At 38.5% G+C, this 17,228-nt stretch overlaps 1 long non-coding RNA gene across 1 annotated transcript in view; it reads right to left on the bottom strand.

Annotated features, from left to right (window-relative positions):
• Positions 1-17,228, bottom strand: part of LOC112984953 (uncharacterized) — a 180,554-nt gene that overhangs the window by 116,548 nt on the left and 46,778 nt on the right. Inside the window, exon 3 of the long non-coding RNA XR_010386366.1 lies at positions 15,113-15,359. This is a non-coding gene — a long non-coding RNA (uncharacterized LOC112984953). The remainder of the gene's footprint in view (positions 1-15,112; positions 15,360-17,228) is intronic.

Here is a 17,228-nt window from a genome sequence, read left to right as displayed (position 1 = left end):
TGCCAACCACTAAGGTTATAGCTGTGGTCTTTCACCCAAACGGGTGACCACAGAGGAGACTACAAGCTGAAATAGTATTTGTATCTCGTTCTTTCTTTTTAAAGGTAAGTAGGAGACATTGTGAAAATTAAGGTTCTGAATATTATGGTTTCAAGATTTACAGTGGAATAGAAGAGAGAGGGAAAAGAAGCCCAGAAAGCTAATAGGTAGAGACATAGTTTATGGAGAGGCAGGGTGTTTTTAGGAAGGTCAGGGCTGCTGAATAAACCATGTAGCCTTCATTAACGAACTGCTAAAACTATTGAAGAGTTAGACTGCTGTCATCCAAGACACATTACCACAGACTTTATTTCAGCTGAGATATGTGGATAGCAGACGTATGTATGGCTGGGGAAAACGTGGTGAAGAGACTAAAACTACTGTCCTGAAAAGACTTGCAGCTGTGCTTTACTTCATAAAATATAACCAATCCCACTGAAATTATTACAGGCAAAAGAGTTACTCACAACAAAGCTAAGCTCTGCACATGAAGCTTTTCAAACCCATTGCTTAGGTTAGGTGGCAAGGCATCAGAGAAGATTAATAGTTGAGAAGGGAACAACATGGGGTGCTGAAGTTCAGCCACAAAACTTGTGATTTAGAGTATCTGTGGTTCACAGAAAGACTTCGGGACCAAGACTGTTCGCAGACTGTGGGCACCCAAGGATTTGCTATCTAGATAGGTTTCTTATAGCTTCCAAAATACACACAGGTTGCTGTATATGTAAATAGAACAGTTATTTTGGTTAAATAGAGCTTAACTGTTTCTGATACAGTCATTTATTTGTCAAGTCTCTTTTATGTTAATTTAATTATAAGAAAATTGAAAAGTGTGATACATAGCTAAGCCCTTAAGGCCAGTTAATCTATTTGGATTGTAACAAATATAATTTTTATTAGCTCAGCCTATTTGGATGGTAACGAGTCTAACCTTTCGGTAGACATTACAGACTCTGAATTATAGTCTATTTTATGTAAAACCAGCATTTAGTTCAATAAAAGGAAAGTTCTTTTATCTGTCATTGTGTTAAGGAATTGCTGTATTAATGAGGATGCAGTAGGCACTGTGACCATTTTCCAGAGCAAGGGTGCCCTCCTTTCCGGGTTTGCTTAGAAAAGAGCCCAGGTAAGTCATTGTGAAAATAATAAACCAGACTGTGGAGATTTTGTTTTTTTGTTTTTTTTTTCCTGAAAATGATATCGTTATTTGCATGAAGAAGAAGAATCACTGTCCACAACAAAATCTCTCCCTGCATAGTTGGGAGAAAAGCAAAACAAATCAAAGCAAAAACCCTAAAACAAATCAAACCCATCTGAAATAAACAAATCAAATGAACCCCTGGCCTCCAAGGTAAACTGGTAAACAAATAATACACATATCTGTGGATGCTGCCTTAACTTCTAGGAAAAAAAATGCATAAGTTTGACACAAACTCATAAATAGTTTTAGACCCCTTCACACAAAAATGTCCCGTTCTCCCTTGAAATTTTCAGATTCTTAATAAAATGCAAGTTAATAAAATGAAAGTTGAGGTTGTCCTTATGCTACCATTGTGCAACTTCTCACTTCTTTTTAGAAGCAGAAATGAAGCTTTCTCTACATTTCAGAACATTTTTTTAAACTGAGATTCCTTAAAAAAAAAAGACATCTCAGAAAGCCCCAATAGGGAAACAACAATCTGTGAAACCTGTGGAAATGTAGATTTTCACCTAAAGTCTTTCTCAAAACCTAGTCCTGATATTGTGCTGAGTCTGAACAGCTGTACCCATAAACCTTTTCTTGTTGCCAGGCTGATGTGGAGAGATTGGGTGCTTGTACATGTAAGAGGGACATACTCTCTTCATTTTAGCATATTTCAAGAGTCTACATAAAGATATTATATTGTATAAAGAAAATACTGTTTCTTAACATGCTCTTGGGCTTTCTTACCATTTCTCATGACAAGGGTATTGATGGGCTTGCTGATTTTTGATCAATCATTTATAACTGAACCCAGGACTCTGTCTAACTAATGCCAATGGAGAAATGTTAGGTCCATTATTACTGTGGATAAAACTTTCCAAATATGTCATTTTCCCCCAGATATTCTTAAAGGTTTAGCTGAAAAACTAGTAAAAATAGTTGAGTTTTCCAGTGTGCCTTTTCAGTATGAGGGAGAGAAGGCCTCACATTTTCTATAGGCAGTTTTGACTTTTCCTACTATGCAAGTGACAAGTATAAGGAATATTTGAAACTATAGTAGAGAATAGTCAATATCTGAAGTGATTTTAAAAATTTGTTTAAATTTTGAAATTTTCAAGAGAACACAGGATTCTTTGAGATAACCAGTGGCAATTAAAAAGTATGAATAATTTCAATATTTAAAAATCTTTTAATAGGGAATGTTCATTTGACAGAATTTTAGGAAGGGTTAAAATGCAAAAATCACTTGAGGATGAAACAGCAAACGTTAGAAATGCAGAACTACAGAAATGCCATTATGTTCAAGCAGTTCTAGTTCTGACACCCATATTTTTCATGAGAATAGCTACGTTTAAAAATCTGTGAGAACGAAGGTGTGGATTTTGGAAGGATAGCCCTGATTCGAGAATGGTGTCTGTGGGACACCTCCTCAGGTTCTGGAAGCTGTGTTTGCAGCTTAAAGTGACAGACTGCGTGTGCACATGCATGTGTGTGTTTGGGGGGAAGGAAGAAAAGAAGGTGAAAATGATACTGAGATAGTGAAGACGAGTGCTGGAAAGAGTATGGGGGGCGGCTGTCAGCAGTAGCGGAGAAGGAAAAGCTTAAATCTCAGAGACAGCAAATGTCCTCCATTTATTCGCTTCACAATGGCAGACTGGAAGTGCTGCAGCCCCATTTTCAAATGTGCATGACTTTTAGTGGTGCTCCAGGTGACCAGTGTGCTCAAGCCCTACTGCTACTGGGGAAAGAGCCAGCGTAGCACACCACTGAAGCCTGTTCCTGCACTTCATGATGATAACAAAGCAGCAATGCAGGGCACCAAAATTCCCTGCCTTTTATTTTAAAACAAGCTGCGAGTTCTGCTCAAGGTACTACCTTGTCAAAAACCTACATTGTTAAAGAAAAGATTATAACACAGTAACAGACAATTTTTCTCTGTGACTAGACTGTACTTATTTCTCCAGCCCTGCTCAGTAGTTTCACATTAGGTTTGGGCTTTTGTTTTGGGGAACATTGCCTTTTCCTGACAAACTGCAGAGCTTCATGGATGATGTATTATTGCTTCAACACTGGAGGTGTCTCTGCTCCTTACCATTACTATTATATTACTTGCATGTTGAAATATGGCTTTTTTTTTCTTTTTTAATTCTATCAAAGTCATAAACACTGATCCAAGTACAAAGTCTCTTAGCACAAAAAAGACATCTTAAGCCAACACTATCAGGCACTATCAGAAATTTCCTACCCTGCTCCCCACAAAGCCTGAATAGAAACTTCTATGCAGGGCTGAAATAATTATGATATTGTGAGTTCACATCCTACCTTACTGTGAGCAACTGCCCTGTGTAAAGCAGTGCTTAGATATTTCTTTGTCCAAGCTGTATAATATCTCCCTACTTCCCAAAGCAAATGCACGGTGACTGCAGTGCATTCAATCCAGCTATGTCACCATGAATTTTATACACCATGCACTGATACTACCAGTATTTCCACAAGCCAGTCTTTGGCTATTCAGATTTTCACATGCTTTTATTTCCTCAGTATCAATCCCATTGGGCATGGAATAGCCCAATCTCTGGCAGATTTTAGTTGTGTTATTAATAGCCAAGAAATCTTTTAGCAAGGTAATTGTGCTAAGGCAGATAATTTATAATCCCAAATTTTATCTGTAAAACCAAATGATTACCTTAGGGTAAAGAAAGTTAATTCCTGGTCTTATGTTCTGTGGCATGTTACTCCTCTGCCTGTCGGAGGGTAGAAAATATATTAGCTCTCTGCTTACACTTCAACATACGTGTTCTGGAGCCCAATATGTTCTTTGCAATGTTATGAAACGAACCATTTTTGCTACCCAAGGCAACCATAAAATCCGAGATCTTAGACCACTGTTTGTCACTGAATGCCAGTTTGGCACTTAAGCTCTCTATGTAGGCAGGATTTATAGTTTCGTATTAAATCTCTTAGCTTCAAAAGATGTCTGGTCTCTCTCCTCTGTATGATTTCTGTTGAATAAACCATGCTGTTTGGGTGTCTGCAGTGGGGGTGGGGTGCATCAGCAGTACTATTTGCTGTTCATCTTAGAAACTCAGCTGGTACAGACTTCCTAATTAACATGTTCACAAAGGCTGGCTGCAGACATGTTGTCTGAGAATTACTGGTGGCTGATAGACATTCATGCAAGAGAAAGCAGCTATTAAAAAGAATATTGACTAATATTCATGAATGTTTGGGTGCAGGCAAGTGGATTTCTTCATTAGTAAACCTTGCTTATTAACACAAAGGTCATCCTGAAAGAATTCCCTATGAAGCCCCAACCTGAAACTTTTCCCTCCGTTTGGTTTTCCCTATGTCCTGCTGCTCTCACTGTCAGGATTTCTCTTATTTCTCTTATATCTGGGTGGAATAATGAGCCAGCTTCATTACTGAGTCAGCAAAAAACCACTTCATGCTTTCCCAGCTGGATAAACACCTGCCAGCAGGGTGAAGAATCTCAGGCAAACACTGCCAGAGGTTAGAAGAATGCAGTTGTGATTGTGATATTCTAAAAAGTATATGTTTTGATTAAGAAGCAGGCTTCCCACAAGGAAAAATCCTCTTTTGGTCATGTCTGGAAGCCATCATAATACTTGGATGCCAAGAGAAGAGTCACCGAAAAGGACAATAAAATATATAAATGTTACCATGGTTATGTTGTAACTTAGTATGCCATTTGTATTTCCGAGGGTGAAATCACATACTTTATTATATCCAGTGCCATTTGCACTCATTAAGTCCCTCCATTCCCTTGGCTGTGACACCTGGAATTCAGAATGAAGTAAGACAGACTAGGCACTGTGAATTCATGATATAAACACATAATCTGGGCAATTTGAAAGTACGTTTGTTTATTGGATGCACTGAAACTCTGACACAGTGATGATGCTGGCAAGCAGGAGCAATTTTACATTGATCAAATGTCCATTATGGTCCATCTGATCAGGAAAACTCTTCAGTTGCTAAACCCAGTCACTGGAGCAATGTTAAAGCAGATTTCTGGAGATTTTAACTGCAATTGTTGCAGCATTCATCCATATATTGCTCACTTTGGTGATCATCCTACAGAGTGAACTAGGCAGTAAGTCACTGAAAGTAATTATATAAGATGACCTAACTAAGCACATAATGTCCACAGGCCAACTGTAAGCCATAGTAGTCTTAAAACAGAGGTACTTGGGTCAGCCCCACTTCTCAGACTGTATGCAGACTCAGGCATATTCTATTTTTCTCAAGCTGTTTATATGTATGACCTTAATTTACAAACTTAAAGTATTAAATACGTATCTGTTATTAAACACAGTCTTAGATTTTGTTCTGAACACGTGACTCCAAGGATAAAGTAAGGCTTGAGAAGAGATTAGCTTTTTAATAGGTCTATTAGAACTGTATCTGAATACTTTGTAAAACTTCTGTAAAGTGTAGGTAGACTCTCTATAAAGCCAGGTAGGGCTAAAGCACCTAGCACTACAGTTATTTTGATGCCTTAAATAGGAATGAGGTCTTACTCAACTTTCCTTCAGGTAGACGTGACTGGAAGCCAAACTTGCCTGAGTATTTTCAGAGATCAAATAGCAAGACCAAACATACATCATCATACATCATACAAAAACAGCTCTGAATCAAGGTGAAGTGGAAACCTGGCTGAGACGTGGAAGCATTTGTCTTGCAGACTAAGAGGTGCAAATAAGTATGACAGCTTAATGTAAAGAGGTGCCCAAGTTATGACTACCACATGGAACCTGAACTTGTGAAAAAAGTAAATGGGATTTCTTAAGTACATGATGGATCTTCAGCCTCCAGTTCTTTGATAGAGTAGTTCTGGAGGTGCAACCACAGCGTTCAGCAGGGATGTGATCTCAACCACAATAGAAGGTGAAAGCCTTCTCAGAAACTTCTATACTCTCAAATGGAGAGAACAGAAGTGGTGAATCTTTGAAACAGGAAAGACAAACAAACAAAACGAATGTGGCACTCAAGGTGATTCTCACTGAGGAGCAAAACTTATGTGAGGCATTCATGGGAAGAACCAGGAAAAAAAAATGAAATCCCTTGTTGAGGCCCAGGGAAGGATGTGAGGGAGAGTTCTAGCCGTGATCCCATAAAAAGAAAGGAAGGAAATGCATCAAGGATTTTGCAAATGTCCTTCTCCCAAGACTTCCCTGGAATAGCTTAGTGTTGCTATAGTTCAAATAATACTCTTAACCTGAAAAGTTTTGAAGACTCAGCTGTTTGGAAGCTGTTATGAAATTTGTTCAATCCTGTCTTTAATGTAGCTTGTGACATTCCTTCTGGAAAAATCAGGATGAAACAGGAGGTCTACTTCAATGTAATGGTTATGAGGAACCATGTAAGGCATATGGTGGGGAGGGACTGAAGGCTTGTGTCAATCACTTGGAGAAGAATGAAAACAGCCAACGATAAAGCACTGGAAACATTAATTTAAAGAGGGATCAGGGTATAACATAGGAAGAAATGAGTGAGCTAGAAAAGACGGGATGATGTATAATTGTATAAAGTGCAAAATCATGTACTTCAGGACTGATAACAAGAATCTGTTATATGCTCACAATTCATCATTTTGAAATGACAGAAGGGGGGAATACCCAGGATATCTCAGTTGATCACGGCAGGATGGTGAACTCAAGATTTATTTGGCTGTGAAAAGTACAGATGCAATGCCAAAGGATATCACCTGGGGTATTTCCAGAAGTGATAGAGAAGTACTAGTGCTACCATACAGTTGAGACTTCATTTGAAAAACTGCATACAGTATGATTCACTTGTGTTCAGCTAAGATGAACACACCTGGATGCTCAGAGGAATGGAAAACGTACTATTGACAGGAGACTTACAGAGGTTTAGCCTTGCGAAGGAAAGCCTGACAGAGAATATGTTTTTTGTCATATAAATAAAGTAAAAGCATGTTTAATATCATAAAGGGGAAAAGCTATTGAAGAAAAAAAGAAAAATAACAATATATACACAAGAAGAAAATTATATAAGCTGGCCATGAATAGGCTGCAAAATCAGAAAGCAGTTTCTAAGTCAGGAACAGAAGCAGGTGAAGGAAGAAACTTAGATGCTTCTGATTCGTGTTGGCAGAGGTATGTCTCTCATTCAAATCTAGCTTTGGTAACTCTGTATGGCATCATATTTTGCTGTGGAGGCCACTAAATATCTTGTAAATTAGAGGGTTTGTTTAAAAAAGAGGGAGTGAAACTAAAAGCACTTTTGGAAGAATATCAAACAAATTTAATTTGAAAGAATCTCCTAATGAAAAGTCAACTTTCAAAACTGCCCTATTGTTTTCATAATGAAGAGGTGAAACCTGTGCTTCAAGTGCAAAGTTAATGCAAGCTGAACTCCGGAGCTACAAACAGTACCTTTAGAAGACAGAGGACAAACAAATTATTTCACAGCAGTTCAATGGAATGTGATAATTTCAAGTATAGTTCATCTATGTGTGCAAATTAAAAATGTCAAAAATGTATACAAAAGCATAGGCAGACATATACTTCTATCATACATTTAGATACGTGTATGTTTCAGTGCTTATAAAAACTTGAGACTATAATAAAAATTCCAAGTCGATCTACACCTGTATAAAGTGTTATTACTTAACACAGGATACAGTATTTCCTTTTAACTGTACCGCATAAGCAAAACAATGAAGAATACTAATAATGAAATAAACAGCAGATACAGTATAAAGTAGATTTTTATTTTTGGGACCCTCATTTATACTAGGTAATTTGCAATTAATACTTTATGAAAATTGCCTGTTTTGTATGCATGAGCAGACAAAAAGCTTCCTAAAAGCATTATTGTTTCCTTAACGAAAGCTACAATACCAGTGACATTATCAGTATTATACACTTGAACCACAGTTGGTGGAGACGACATCTTCTATAGTGTGCTGTCATACATTTAGGACTAAATCTTATTGCAGCAAGTGGATCTTTTGCCACTAAATTCAAAAGGATACAGATTTGGCCCTCATTACTTGCCTCCATTTCTCAATCTAATTAAAGCATTTGAATGCTGACAGGTCACTGGAATGAATGCCCAATTAATTACTGATTCGTTCATCATAGCCACAGACTGAATGCTATGAGTTTATACATTAGACTCAAAATGATTCCTCCCTCGGTACGAGCTGTGCTCTAAATAATCAGACATTTTTGCATGGCACAAAAGAAAAGCCAAAATAAATGAATTTTAACCTGTTAAATTTGTATGTTCAATATGTTTGGGAATATCAGAGGAGTTTTTCCTTTTGCATATGCCACATACATATAAATATTAAATACAAAGTACATACTGTACAGTACGTTGACTTCTCTGCCAGTTAAATTAATAAATATGCAAATTATAAAGGATGTCAGTGCACTAAAGAAACATCTGCTTACCAAAGTAAAAAGTAATGATAATGATGATAAATAAGGAAAGACAAAAGTAAGTATCGTTTGAGGTGGATTTTCAGCCAGCTGCACCCTACTATGCACGAGTTATGAAAGAAGGCTACCCTATTAGCTAACAATCTCAAACAAGTTCAGAAAGAAGCTTCTATGCCTCCAAAGACATTCTTGTGACAATGTGGTTTCTACATTCTTGTTATTAGGAAGCCCTTTATGAATGTACCCTCTCATCAGGAGAGCAGGGTATTGAAAGGAAAATTGAATTTGTGGAGGATAACAGCATTCTGAAATGTGGCTTTGTTCTTATTAGGAACAACGGCAAGAAAACAAACCAACAAGGAGATTCTTTGCAAGGCAATTCTTACCCTAAGGCTGTGCTCCTAGAGGTCTCCCTAACAGCATTATCTGGAAAGTCGTGAGGTCCCTGAAGCAATCTGCCTGAAGAGCTGCCCTGTATCATGGACCTGGAGCAGCCGACATCTACCACGTGGGCTGCAAAGGAACTGGGCAGATGACCTTGCAGATGAGCAGGAGGACAGCAAGTCTCCACTGGAATTGTTCCAGCCACCTCTAATCGCTGGGTCTCACTGACTGATGCAATTCCAAATATACACTACCCAGGTTAGCAGAAACAGCACTTCGGCTGGCATCATGACAGGCACAGCTTACAACTACTAAGGACTTTCATTTGTGGATTTATTTGTATGGCGAATCAATGTCAAGATGCCTTTAGATATTTTTATGTGTAGCGGTTGTATTATCCTTGTTACACAATGTCAAAATGTTGACTGCAGTGAGCAGTACATGGGTGAATGCAACACTGACCTTGGTACTTGTTCCACAAATTGGAAATCAACAATCATCATCTAGAAGCAGAAATTGGATAAACCCTGTGGCTAAATGATTATAACATCCCAACTCTACTTTTAGCACTAACTTTAACTTCAACATTGATAGCAAAACATTTTTTGTGTCTTCTTAGTGTCTTTCACATACTATAACAATACAACAACCAGTAATGGTGTATTATGTATGGACGTACATATCCCTTACCATATTCCTCTCTCACGTTCTTACTTCTCAAGGAAGTTTAATTATCATTTACTGACACCCTGCTCTGGAATAAAGACTGTCTAAACATTCTCTCAGGCAATTTACATGGTCAGTCCTTGTATGTAAAAATATGGCAACCTGTTGGGTGTCATTCAAAATACCTTCTCTGCTCTCTCACTCTCTGTAATATCCATCACCTTATCTATAGTCCCTCTAAGCAGATTCCCTGTGGTTCTATCATTTACGACCAGTATGAAAGTAATGCTAGCTCATCTCCAACAATCCCTGACAATTAAATCTTCCATCTCCTGTGATGAATGGCCTCATTTTTCTTCCTTCTGTCCCAAGGAAAAATATATAGTACTAGAGCTGCTGCTTGCAAAAATGGCCTGGAGTAGTTTGCAGTCCTCCAAAAGATCTAAAACCAACATTTAATATGGTGAATCTTAAAATAAAATGCAAAATATTACCTTAGCCATGCTGAAGAGGACAGATGTAATTAAGTACACAGTGTATACGGTGGAGAATTTCCTTCAGCCACATTCATTCATTGTCTAAATATGTGAGAAAACTGCGAGAGCTCAGCTCCTTTATAACTATGACTAATAGCTGAGTAATAAAAACGTACTGAGCTGGAGTGAAATGAGGACAGATTGACCCTTAGTATTCTTACAGATTTCAGAGCACATAAATGCTCTTTCCTCTCTGTTCCAGCTACCTCTGAAGCAAAGAACAAAGCAAGAGTTAAGTCCCAACACATGTCATAGACCTCAATCATTATGTAGGTAACCATGTAATGGTATTCATTCTGCAAATCTGTGTAAATGAGGATTCTAGCACTTTTATGGCTCCCAGTTCCCTGGTATTTCAGAAATGGTTCACACAGAGAAAGCACCAAGATGAATGAAGAGTGACTTCCTATAGTCGTATGTGCTACTAATGGCTAACATGGGTCTTAGAAATGGTAGAGAAGCTGTATTACACTGGTATCCCCTAATTGCCTAAGTCCTTTATGAAATGCATTTTCTTTAATCTCCAGGTATAGAAAAACAATTTCCTCTAGACAGTAAAAATGTTGCAAGTCAGGCCTAAGATACGGAAGCAGAATTCAGAATAGCCTCCATCACATAAGAGTTTTAGCAGTTTTTCTGTCCATGAACACCTAAATAATTCTGGACTGTTATAGATCACACTGTAATATTTATTACACTTCAGTTGAAAAGAAAAAGTTTTAGCATAAGTATTTTCAAATAACATTTTTTTTTCCAGCTGTGGAAATATGAATTGGATCAGTGATGTATACTCACCTTGCATCTTTGCCCAAATGTTACAGTTAATATGGAATATTTAAAGTTTCAATCAAGTCTACTTAATATCCTTTAAGAATAAATCATTTTCTTCTTTGTTGTTAAATCCAAGATTAGAAGAGCAAGTATCTAAGTACAATGGTAGACTTTCAAACAGAATTGCAGCAAGAATCTTAAAAAAAATAAAGAAAAAGCCCTGGTTTTGCTTCACTTCTCAGCCAGTTTTACAGACCCAATAGTTTCAGAAACTTTGGAAACATTTCAGCTACTCTTCCCAAAAGTCAAGGTACTTATCCAAATTTTTTGGTTTGTTCATGTTAAATGTGAAACAGACATTTCCTCCATCTCCATTTATAAACCTGCAATCACTCTTACATTATTTGTTAATACTGTAACCACTGTTTTATTATACCTGGAGTGGGAAAGCAGCTTGTGTGTAAGTACACACAAGCATTACTTTTACAAAAGTGCAATTCTGGTCACTTAAAATGTTCCAAAAACATTCACTATTTTTTTATGCTCAAGGTACAACAGTGGTCAAAAAGGCAAACAACATTTTAGGACTCATAAGGATCGGAAGTATGGAAAATATTATTGTGTATTTATATAAATCAGTGATACAGCTTCAGATTAATACTGTATTCAAGGTTGGGAATTCTGACTTTAAATGACAAAAATAGGAAGGAAAGTAAAAACAGCCAGAATAGTTATGAAAAGAATGTAAACAGGGATTATATAGATAATTTCTGACTTGTAGAAGAGGGACCATCTGAAAAGTACACAAAGTAATGAAGGGCATACTTGGGACAGGAAGCTTCTATTTACTGTTTGGTCATAATACACAGATGATGGAGACATTCAAAGAAACTTAAAAATACTAAGCTGATAAAAAGTTCTCTTTTTCAACACAAGGCACCATTGCTCTCTGGGACTGATTGTCAGGTATTACAAGGATACAAGGTATTACTGAAAAATTCAGAATGGAAATTCTACATGTTAAAAATGAAGAAAAGGATAATGGAGAGGAACTAGGCTCCTTAAGCATCAGGACATAAACACATGCTCTTTTAGCAAATAAATGTTAGAAAGGCCAATTTATCTGGAGAAACATGATCTCTCATTTGCTTATTGTATACAGTATTCTTGCAGCTTCTTTAACTACTAAAACCAATGAGTGGAAAGACCTTGATTTTGTTTGTGCCAGTATGATAATTCCTGTGAACTCATGCTTCCTTAGTGTACTGAATCTTTCCAATCTTGGTGGATTTCACTTAAAATCTGAGCAAACTGACACAACAATTCCTTATTAAAATGTGAGAAAACTGACTCAGCTTTTGCAAAATAGGAAAAACATGAGGGAAATACCCTTTCTCCTTCCTAGGAACAAATATCTTATGATTTATCAGGTGTAAAGCAAGTCAAGAGAACTGGAACTTGATGAAAAATGTTTTCTCTGATTTGTGGCTTCTTCAAGCCAGCATTTTATTCGTTCTGTGCTTTTCAGATAAGGTTTTCTTGAATAACTTAAACAAATCAAAATAAAGCAAATAAAAAGGGTGTAATTTGTATCTATGCAAAACTGACTCCAACTGCAGTCCATGGTTATTTTATGGAATAAAATGGAGCCTGAATTCTTGTGAACTAACTAACATTTACAGGTAGCAGAGAAGCAATGAAGGACACAGAAAAGTTAAGATTTCTATTCACTGCTGACTTTGTAGATTGCCATTTCTTGACTGTAACATTTTTGTAATGGAGCTGGGATCATTAACATTAATTAATTTATACATATTTAGAAGTACACCCCGTTAACAGTTCACATCTTGCATATGTACATAAATAAACTAAGCTCATTAGAAAGTGGAAGCCATGGAAGACAGTCTGACTAACCTGAAGTGTGTATATTAAAATGTTCAGACACAAAGCACAGTGTTGCTCCTCACAAACTGGACAGTACATTCAGAAACTACAGTCTTTACATTCGTTTTTATCCTATTGATATTACCATGATAATTACAGACTTCTCTGTCATATTCACAGCAATCTGTGAAAAAGTTTCTCCTGTTTTATATGATCATTGAATCAGAAAATAATTCAGGACACTATAAACCTCAGGAGGTTTATAGTCCAATGTTCTCATCCAAACAGAGTCAGCGGTAATATCGGATCAAATAGCACAGGCCTTCTCTGTCTAGCTAGGTCTTGAATACCTCCACAGAGGGAAATTGCACAACTTCTCTGGGCTACCTGCTCCACTGCCTGACTACCCTCATGAGGAATAAGTTCCTCTTTATATCCAGTCTAAAACTCTCTTGATTCAGTGCTGTGCCTTCCCCTCCCACCAGGCACTGTTGTGAAGAGCATGGCTCTGTCTTCCTGATGACCGCTTCATAGGTATAGCAAGGCTGCTATGAGGTTCCCCAAGGACTGTCTTGTTCAGGCTGAACAAGTCCAACTCCCTCGGCCTTTCCTCATCTGATAAATGCACCAGCTCCCGACCATCTTGGTGCTTCTCTACCAAACTCAGTCCAATTTGTTGCCCAGAATTGGATGCAATATCTAGAGATGGTCTTACTACTGCTGAGTAGAGGGGGATAATCACCTCCCTCAGTCTACTGGCTACACTTCTGCTGATACAGCCCAGGATAGGATGCTGTTGGCCACCTTTGCTGGCAGGCGTACAGCTGGCTCAATTGAAAATCACTGCCCACTGGCACCTCCAGGGCCTTTTCTGCAGAGCTGCTCCCCATCAGTTAGTCCTCAGCTTTTGTTTTTGTCCAGGATTCTTCCTTCCCAGGTGCGGGACATGACATTTGTCCCTGTTGAATCTCATGAGGTTCCTGTCTGCCCTTTCTTCCAGCTTGCCTACACACCTCTGAATGGCAGCCCTGTGCTTGAGCATGTCAACAGGTTCTCCCAGCTTGGTGTCTTCTGCAAACCTGATGAGTGTGCACTCCATCACCTCCTCCATGTCACTGATAAAGATGTTAAACAGAACAGGTCCTAGCTTACACCCTGAGGTACTCCAGTTGTTACTTGTCCTCCAGGTAGATGACCCCCTAACCATGAGCCTCTGAGCCCAGTCATCCGATCAGTTTTTCACCTGTCTGGTTGTCCACACATCAAGACCAAGATGTCCTGACTTCAGTACAAATCTACAGTGGGAGACCATGTCAAAAGCCTTGCTAAAGTCGAGGTAAATGATATCCATGGCTTTTTCCTTGTCCACAAATCCAGTCATTTTATAACAGAAGGCAATCAAGTTGTTCAGGCATGATTTACTCTTGGTAAATCCATGCTGGCTGTTCCCAGTCACCTTCTTCTCCTTCATCAGTCCAAGAGGACTTACTGCATGATTTTCCAGAGACTGAATTGAGGCTGACTAGCCTTGTGTTGCCTGGATTATCTTTTTGACCTTTGCTGAAGATGGGCACATTTGCCTTCCTCCAGTTCTCAGTTTCTCCCGCTGATTTCCATGACCTTTCAAAGATGAGAGAAAGTGGCCTCACAAGGACACAGGCCAGCTCTCAGCACTAAGGGATGCAGTCTTTCATGTCCCATGGACTTATCTCAGTCGAGTTCACCTCAATTCCCTCACTTGACCCTCATCCATTGCTCATCAGTCTTCTTCTCCTCGACCTCTATCTCTAAGCACAGAGGCCTGTGAGGCCTTGCCAGTGACAACTGAGGCAAAGAAGGCATTGAATACCTCAGCCTTATCTGTATTTACTGTCAGTAACTCAGTCCCCCTTCCCCATTCATCAATGGTCCCACGTTTTCCTTGTTCAGCCTTTTACTAGTAATGTCGTGGTACGAGCTCTTCTTGTTACCCTTTATGTCCCTTGCAAAAGCATCAACTCTGAACTTTGGCTTTCCTAACACCTTCACTACATGCCTGCACAATGTTTATAAATTCCTCCTTTGTAGCCTGTCGCTGCTTCCTATATAGTACTTTTTTGCACTGGAGCTCAGCCACCAGTTCCCTGTCTAGCCAGTCTGCTCTCCTCCTACTTGTTTTCCTGAGTATCAAAATGACCTATACATGCACTTGGAGGAGATTGTCCTTAAAGACTTACCAGCTTTCCTGAGCTCCTTCATCCTTCAGAGGTGTCTCCTATGAGATGCCACCTACCAGTTCCTTGAATAAGGTGAAATCTGCTTTCCTGAAGTACAGGGTCTATTTTCTGCTACTCTCTTCCCTTGCTCTCCTCAGAATCTTGGGCCCCACTATTTCATGGTCGCTACAGTCAAGGCTGCTGTTTATTATCACATCCTCACCCAGTTCTTCATTGGTTGTGAAAAGCAGATCCAGCAGTGCATCACCTGAGATTTAAAAGATCCCATTGGTTTAAGAGAGAATGCTCAAACACAAACCATGACTGTAATTAATACTTACGGGACATTACATGTTATGGCCTAAGAAGTGTACCAACAAACCAGTTCTCCCAAAATTCCTGAGACAGGCCCAGTCACGTCACTTAAACTAACATTACAGAGAGTAGGAGCTGGCATGAAAATACCCCAAAATTAAAGTTGCTGATAATTCATTTCCCCTTGCTTTCCCCCCTTATTAAAAATATACAAAAAAAGGGAGGTTTACTTGATTCTTATGGTAATTTTGATTCTCTCTCTTTTTTTTTTTTTTTTTTTTTTTTTTTGTGTGTGTATGTGTGTGTATGCAAAGTCTTAGGAAAAAGTCTAGGAAAGCTTAGGAAAACTTTAGCATTCACTGACATTCTAGTAAAAGTTAGAGTAAATCAGTATTATTTTGAGACTGATTTTTTTCTGACTAATTTCCTCACTTCTCAGCAGGTGAACACTATTGGCAGTTAGAGAGTTACAGTGTTCAGCATCCATTCTGATGCAAACCTAAAAAGACAAGTCTCTTGCTGGCTGGGGACAATGAAGTCATTAATCAAAATCACTCTCCATCTCTACTGATGATGGGAAAAAAAATGTCTGTCTACTATCAAGGTGCAAAACTGAACTAGAATCATTGGGCTATTTCTTCAGAAAAGGAAGTGATATGGAGAAAGTTCTAGGGAAAATGATAGTAAGGGCAGTATGTCTCTGAAATTCAGGATCCTGGGGTGGACCTTTGAGCTTCATGATAATTTAAAGTAGCTTCAAGGCCACTCTGAGGTATTGCTAATTATAAAGAGCCACAAGAAGTCATTCTGGTAGTAGGCAATACCTGGGGCACAGAAATTTGCAGCAAGTTGTTTTCCAGTAGTCATACCACCCAAACATCTTTGAGGTGGAGCTTGCAATGATGGAAAGGGAAAAAAAGCACTAGGTCTGCAATACTTCAGGAATCCTATATATCAAAAAAATCCTCAAATGGATGCCTGAGTTGAATTTAAGTCTGCTTTGTGCTGCTATGGTTGCACAGAATAGGATGAATTCTGGCATGGATATGTCTTATAAATATTCTCAGGAGATAATCTTTAATTCTTCAAAATGTTTTAACCAGAAAATATTCTAAAAGGCGTGTGAAATTCTACACACGTTATTACTGGTCTGTTACAGTCCTTACACTAGGACTGGTAAATGGGATCTTACAACTGAATATGTTGGAAAATGCCAGTGAGACCAGTAGCTAGTGGTCAATAATAACTTATCCTTTCCACTGAATGTTCCTCTCCACTGCAGGAATCATCTGCAGGGAGCATGTAACCCAAGGGAAGAAAGCAAACTAATAAAGAGGTTTAGACACAACATGCCTGCTTCACCTGCCACATCTCTGACTTAAACCGGTCTCTGTAAAGCCTTTCAAGTAAGCCAGCATGCTGATTCTCCTAGGTATGGTTTTCTGTCATGTTTCCTATGTGCTGGCCAGTTGTAAACAGGAGATCCAGGGTAATATGAAGCTTGTTGGGCAGATTCACCAGTTTTTGCAGTGTTTAAACTTTCTTTGATTAAACAAACAAACAAAAACAATCCCCTTCTTAAATCTGCAGAAAGCAAAGTCTTCTAAAAACTGTGGATTGGCAGACTGCTGAGAAGTTTTTTCACCACAGTATTAACCCTGAAGTATGATGACAGTTTTAATGCCAATGCAGTGAATTATTTCAGGGCTAATTCCTCTACTGGGTGCTTGGGAGGGGGCTGAAATGGCCGAAATACATGAAATCTTTTACGGTATTGCTGGAAGAAAGCCCCATACTTTTCACTCCATATTCTGACTAATGT

This window comes from Dromaius novaehollandiae, chromosome 1 (assembly GCF_036370855.1).
Source record: "Dromaius novaehollandiae isolate bDroNov1 chromosome 1, bDroNov1.hap1, whole genome shotgun sequence".
In the NCBI taxonomy this organism is placed as follows: Eukaryota; Metazoa; Chordata; class Aves; order Casuariiformes; family Dromaiidae; genus Dromaius; species Dromaius novaehollandiae.
This window is presented reverse-complemented; position numbering and strand designations above follow the sequence as displayed.